Below are 7,336 nucleotides of genomic sequence, written 5' to 3' on the forward strand. Positions count from 1 at the left end.
AAGAAAAAAAAAATTAAGGGAAAGAAGAACCTGGTGAAGCAAGCCTGGAACTCACCAGCTCTACAAAACTGCTGCCTTAAAACCAAGGCAAACCTCTTCCTAAGTAGATGACGTGTTAACTGGGCTCTGGACCGAGAACGGTGCTGGGAACCCTCTGTGCAGCATCCAACCCTCCATCTTCCCACTGCTTGCACAGCTTAAGCCTTGAACATCGCCAGGAGGAGCCCATGGGGGTGGGGAGCGAGAGGCTGTGCCCAACGCACAGCCCCAGAGGAGCAGAGCTGGAGAGCAAAACTGCTGGTGCTGAGGAGCCAGTGCCCAAACCAGTCCCGTTTCAAGGGGTTTTGCTCAGACTGGCTGTACTGGTCCTGTGGCCTGAAGCCCGTTAGCAGGTGGAGCTCCTTTATGAAAGGGGAGTGTGGCGTCACCCCCACCGAGGGTCTTTTGGGTGCTCTATGATGTGACATGGGGACGATGAGGAGATGGCCTTCAACAGCCCTCTCCTCTGGACTGATGGGGATGTCCTGAGCACCCGCTGCCGCACACAACCAAGCGACCCCCCCCATTACACCTGACTGACCCACCCCCCCAGTGACACCTGACAGCACAAATACGGAAAAGAGCTTTCTGTGCAAAATTCTCCAAATCCCACCGTTAGGAAGACCAGCAGCCGGCAAGTAACAATTCCTGCTAAAAGCCAGGCTGGAAAATAAACCAAAAATAAAAACACCACCTTCTGGTTTTGCCATGCCCTAACCCCCCCGGCGGCCGCTCCCTGCCTCGCTGGTACCCCGGTGCCGCAGGAAAAGTCCGTACTTACGCTGACGATGGTGGAGACGAAGAGGAGCACCAGCACGGTGACGTGGAGCACGATGATCCCCAGCAGCAAAAGCAGCATCTTGGCGGCCCGGATGCCCCCGGGGATCCCCCAAGCTCCCCCCAAGCCCGCTCACCGAGGGGCTCCCTCAGCCCCTCTCCTCCGAAGGGGGGGCTCCCATCCCTCTCCCCGAGGGCAGCGTGCTCCTCGGCAACCCCGGCGGGGGGGTGTGTGTGTGTGTCTATCTCGGTGCATCTCAGCCGAGGGGCTACCCCGGCCCCCCTCTGCCGGGATGGAGGGTCCCCTGCCCACCTACCCATGGGGACCACCGGGGGTCATTCTGCCGGTCCCTCTCCCCAGGGGGGGCTTTCCCTGGCCCATCTCCCCTGGCGACCCCCGCAGAGGACGGCTGCGGGAAGGAGGGGGAGCCACCTATCTAGGCCCATCTCCCCCCGGGTTGGGGGGGGTGTTCTTCTCGACCGATCTCCCCTTGACACCCCCAACAGGGGCTTTCTTTGCCCCTCTCCCGCGCCGGGGTGTGTGTGGGGGGGCTTTCCCCAGCCCATCTCCCCTGGCGACCCCTGCATAGGGTGGGAGTGGGGGGAGCGTCTATCTCGGACCATCTCCCCCGACAGCTGCTCCTGCCCCTCTTCTGCAGGGGGGGTCTCCTCGGCCCATCTCCCTCCGGCCCCCCCAGCAGGGGCTCTCATTGCCCTTCTCCTCCCGGAGGCGGGGGGGGGGGCCGCTTTCCCCAGACCATCTCCCCTGGGGACCCGCGGAGAAGGAAGGACGGGCTGCCCTGAGCCCTCTCCCTACAAGACCCCCGTAGGGGGGGTGTCTCCTCGGCTTATCTGCCCTCGACACCCCCAGCAGGGGCTCTCATTGCCCTTCTCCCCCGGGAGCGGGACGGGTGGGGGGGGTCTTTCCGCAGCCCATCTCCCCGCGGAGAAGCAGGGAGGGGCTGCCCCGACCGCTCTCCCTAGAGGACCCTCGCAGCGGGGGGACGGGGGTGCGCTCCCCCCTCCCTCTCCCCTGTGGACCCCCCGGAGGGTCTCTCTGGCCCTTCTCCCCATCGAGAGCCCTTCCCTTCCCTTCCCTTCCCTTCCCTTCCCTTCCCCTTCCCCTTCCCCTTCCCTTCCCCTTCCCGGCGGAGCCCGCAGCAGCCGCCCCCCTCCCGGGCCGGGCCGTACTCACGTCGCGGCGGAGCCGAGGGGCGCGGGGCGGCAGCGGCGGAGCGGAGCGGGCGGCGGCGCTGACAAGTTTCCCCTTTAACCGGGGCCACGGCCCCGCTGGCGGCTGCGGGACGGGGAGGGCCCTGCCGCGGCGCCCGGCCGCTCCTCCTGTAAATGCGGCAGCGCCCCGGCCCCGCCAGCACCCACCCCCCCTCCGCCGGCCCCCCCCAGCCGGGGGTCACTCCCTGCCCCATCCCCGTCCCCGCACACAGGCGCGGCCGATCCCGCTGGCTCAGCGGGGGGATTTTTTTGTTTGTTTTTGGGTTTTTTTTGGGCGGGGGGCAACCATCCCTCTTTGCTTCCCCAGCCAGGACCCCCAGCTTCCCCATCGTGGACGGACCCCCCCCCTCCCCGCCCCGGGGGGGCTGTGCCGGGGGGCGGCTCTGCCCCGTTCCGCTCTCCGGAGCGGCCGCGGGTGGGGGGCGGGGGCGGGGGGCGCAGCACGGCGGGGTGCGGGGCTGTAGGAAGCCCGGGGTGCCGGAGGCGGCCGGTGGCCGGCGGCTGCAGCCGCGTGTGTTGCTGAGCAGAGAAGTGAGTTCTGGTGAGGGCTGGCAGGGAGCTTCCCTCCCCCGGGGATGCTCGGGGAGGGGGACGCGGTCAGCGAGGAGGTGACACGCAGAGGACAGAGAGCTCCGCTGCACCGGGTGGCCCCCCACGCCCCGGCGGAGGCGGTTCGTGTAGCCTCAGCCAGGGATCCGTGGGGCGGGATTTGGGGAACGGGCTGTGCTGCAGTCGGGGGCAATGTCCCCTCTGGTTTACACGGTGCGGCTGCGGCCAGGAAAGTGACACCTCTGCAATTTGCTCCCGCGATGGGCAATGGGCTTCTGGCTCCGGGGGCTGGGGCTTTTTTGAGCGCTTGAAAAAGCCGAATCCTGTGGGACTGAGCAACCTTTCACTAAATGGAGATTTTCCGAAATGCTGGAGGACTTAGGTGCTGGGAGCAGAAGGGGTGGCTGCACTCCGGTACGGCAGCCTTCGCTCATCCCTCAACCCCAGCTAATCTGTTGAAATCAACCTCACGCGCAGACCTCCCCCATAGTCCCCGCAGGAGACCTGCGCACCCCTGGGAGCCCTGAGCGCTAGCACCTGCCTCCCCGTCACCTTTCCCCATCACCTCTGCCCCTCTTCACGCACCAGCTCCGAACTAGTCCTGCTTGCTGAGACGAGAGAACTCGGCATCCAGCCACCAAAACTGCAAATCCTGGGAGAAAGAGGGAGAGAAGCGTGCTTGGCTCCCTCCTCCTGGCAAGCACAGGCGCGTTCCCTGCAGCATGGGCTCTGGCTCCTCCGCGCTGGTGTTAAGTGGTCCCGTCACACACATCGGCCAGCAAGTGGGAGTTCGGAGCGCTCTATGGGGATGGGGGGGGAGATGGGCCAGCGGCTGAAATGAGCCCCCCCCCGGCCTCCCACCGTGCTCGAGCCCCTGGTTCCGTACATGCCTGCCCGCCCCGCCGCGATGCTGCCGAGCCAAACTCTGCTCTAGCAGCGCCGGCTCTGCCTTGTGCAGGTTTGTCCAGCCTGGTTTCGAAGGAGGCAATTTGCCCTTCCCTCTGAAAAATACCCCACCCATTTCTGTGCCACCCCCCCTGCCCCCTGTGACACTGCTGCCTGCCATCGCAGGCATCGCCGGCAGCCAGTGCCATCCGTGACTGCAAGCCCCAGAGGACTAAAACATCTGGACCAACATCAGTCCATTCCTCACTAACGAGGCTATTTCGGGCTGTCTTGCCTCTGCGGGTTGAGCTGTCTGCTGCTTTCAGAGCAGAAGGAGCCGCCGCGCTTGGGGCTGCGCAAACACAGGGCGAGAAGGGTCTTGTCCCCAAGGACTGCCACCCAACCTGCCGTTAGAGACCATCTTCTGAGTCGGGTTTGTAGGGCTGAGCTCTCGGCGGCTGTGTTTCTCTGGATAAATTATCTGACCCGCTTCCCCAAAAGCAGAGCAGGGAGATGCACAGCAGTGACAGGCAGCCGGGGGGCGTGGGGGGGCACGTACGCACCCGAGCTCCTCCGTGAACGTGGGAGAGCAAACCCACTTTGGTTCCAGCTCTGAAAACGCTGCCAAAAGCAGCTTTTTAAGCGCCAGAGAAACACCTGAAACTCCAATCAGGGCAAAGAGTAGCCTGCGGGTAATGAAGCCTGTCTTGGCGGAGAGTTGCGGATTAGAAACGGAGGAGGAAGCCCAGAGAGAAGAGCACATCAATCCCGTGCTCCTCAGACACTCCTCTTCTTGGAAAGGTGCATCATCCAAACGGAGCAGGGCTTTGGAAAACCATCTGCTGAGTACGTGCCATCACGGCAGCTCTGGTGCCGGGGGACCGGGATGCTCCAGGGAGTTCATCTGAAAACACGGGAGGCAAATCTGGAGGTGCCGGATGGCGCCTCTGGGCCAGAAGGAGGTGAGAAAGCAGGGTGTTCACAGCAGAACCCTGGGCATCAGACGGCATCGCCTTCCCGGCACAGGCCAGGGAATTGCACCCTGCTTCCCATCGAGGGGCTCGACGGCTGCCCGGCTTCCCCAGCTCCGTCCGAGCGTGGCTAGCAGTGGTCACCGCCTAAATACAGGCAGGCGCCACAAGAAATTTGAAAAATCTTTTGTGTACAAACAAGATTTGCCACAGGCTGCGCTGGGAATACTGGAAGATCAACGGGTTTTATAAACACGGGGTAAAAACCAGAAAAAGTGGATTTCTCACTTTGAATCTCTTCCACGGGATCCCTTAAAATTCTTGCAATGCTTCAGCTTGAATTTCTAGAATAAAATAATGAGAATTTAGGAGGGAAAGTGGGTTTTATAGCAATTCAAGGGGCTCGGATCTAATCTGACAAGGCAGTGACGGACTTTGAGGGCTTTGCTGAAAAGGGTCGAAGCCTCGTTTAACCGTGTCTGCGGCATCACCTGAACCAGCACATCATGGGCTCGGCCGCCATCGGTCCAGCGTACACGTACACCACCCCCTTCCCCAGGCCAGGCGAATGAAACCGCTCTGAAAACAAGCATTTTCAAACGACACCAAAGGACAACTTTTTCTCCGTGTGTCTTCTCGGGTGCCCCATCCCTGGAGGGGTTCAAGGCCAGGCTGGACGGAGCTTGGAGCAACCTGGGCTGGTGGGAGGTGTCCCTGCCCAGGGCAGGGGGTGGCACTGGATGGGCTTCAAGGTCCCTTCCAACCCGAACCATTCTATGGTCCTACGATTCTTGTGGATTAACTTCTTTAACCCCCAGATTTTGCTCTGTCATCACAATTTTAGGGACTCGCTTCCAGTTCCTTACCCTGAGACCATTGGCAACAGAGGACTTGAAATGCAACGGGCAAAAGGGCAGAAATCTGGAAACGGGGAAAATAAAAATAAAAAAAAAAGATCCTGGTTTCAAACATCTGTGCTGCTAGGGAAATAAGGAGAGCAATATACGGTTTGACTCGCATTGTACGGAGAACCGATAGTGCTCCCCCAAACAACGCAGTTCCCATCCGTCGCTGAGTCCAGTCGGTGACTTTCCCAGTGCCTGCTGGTGACGTGATCTCATCCTCGGAGCTTGATACAGTTTATATATATGGTATATATTTCATTTTACTTTTTTTTTATTTTATTAATATTTCATTAAAGTAGTTTAGTCCCTTCTAAACTCCTAATTCTCTTTCTTTCTCTCCCTCCTCTCCTTGGGGGTGGGGGAGAGCATCTATCGTTCATCTCACCGGCCCAAACCACGATAATAATTCTATAAAAATACAGAGAGAAATAACTCTCTGAATAAGTCTTTCCAGCCGAAGGCCTGGGGGAAGGCTCTCCACCCCGAGAGCACGTCCCCAGCTGGCAGCGAGCGCGGAGGGTGCCAGGATCTCCCCCTTTGCCCAGCTCCGGGAGGTGCCGGGGGGGAGGCGGGTGCCGTGCCCCGGGAAGGATGCTGCTGCGGGTTACCAAGCCCCACGGCTGCCCCACGGCAGGGCTGCGTGGGGCATGGGCCTTTGCTGCAGCATGAAATGCTGTTTGGATCAAATTGCACTGAGGGAGAGTGGGTTTTTTTACCTTTTCTGGTCAAACTGGTGGAATGGCGATCTGAAAAGCCATTTCAAGGAGAAAAAAAAAAGACAGAAGGGGAGACATTCAAGTTCAGCAAACTTCTAAAACAAGAGCCCTAATACATCTTGGAGACATTTACTTACTTTTCCTGACATTTGTTTTCCACCAAACCAAGACGAATTCATAAAATGTTGGAGTCCCGTCTGCATTCATGCCCCAAGACCCGACTTCATCCAACTTTTTCCCTTTCACCTCCAAGCCAGTTGTCATCACTGATAGAGTCAGGCTGAAATCCCTGGAGAAAATCCCACTGGCTTCAAGGAAACCAAAATTTACCCACTGATTCCAAAAGCCAAAAAACCAAAAACCAACCGAGGTTCCCAGCTGGGACGTGACTCTGTGTCAGGACACACTCAGATACTTCCAGAAACTGGGATTTGTGCTCGTCTCCTGCGTGTTGACAGCCAACCCCCTGCCAGCTCCTTTGTTGAACCTACCGAGGATACCGATCTAAACCAGCTTTTTGCTCAAGCTCTTGAGTTTTAGACTTTTGGCTTCAGCAGTGCCAGGTCTGGCCCCTTTTTCGGTCTCCTCCAGGGTCCCGAGAGCGGCCGCCGATGCTCCGAGGGTGACGATGCTCCGTCCCCTGCAGCTGCCGGCTGAGGGACACGGCGGATGCTGCAAGTCTGCACGGGCTCGAGGAACAACTGGAACAAGCTCATGTGAAACAAATCCACGGGGGGATATTAAATTCAAGGACAGCCCTGGCAGCTCAGGAAGTCCTTGAGATGCTAACTGCTGGAAGCTGGGAAAGTAGACTGGGAAAGTATCACAGGGTGCTTGCCTTCTTTTGGTGCTTTTATCCAAGCATCTGCTGTTGGCTCTGTCAGAGGCTGAATGTGGGGCTCGCTGCACTTTGCTCTGAGCCAGCACAGCCATTCCTATGATCCTACACTGCCCAAATTTTCCTTACCATTTTGCCAAAGTTTTCTCCCTTTTTTCTTTTTTTTTTTTTTCATAAAAGCAATGAGTTTGGTTATTTTTTTCTTAACCGCTGATACTGTTTTGGGAATTCTCTCTCCCTCAAGCCGGATAATATGCCTTAGTTATGCAATATCCTGTTAACATGTTTTGTGGCAAGCTTTGATTTCACCCAAATTCATATCAGACTCCTCCAGGACATTCTCTCCTTCTTCGTTTCTTAGGCAACAAGAAGAGGTATGGCCCTTGGATTACTACCCATTCCTGTTCTCCCGTGTGGGTGGCA

The sequence above is a fragment of the Chroicocephalus ridibundus genome, chromosome 14 (genome assembly GCF_963924245.1).
Source record: "Chroicocephalus ridibundus chromosome 14, bChrRid1.1, whole genome shotgun sequence".
Taxonomy (NCBI): domain Eukaryota; kingdom Metazoa; phylum Chordata; class Aves; order Charadriiformes; family Laridae; genus Chroicocephalus; species Chroicocephalus ridibundus.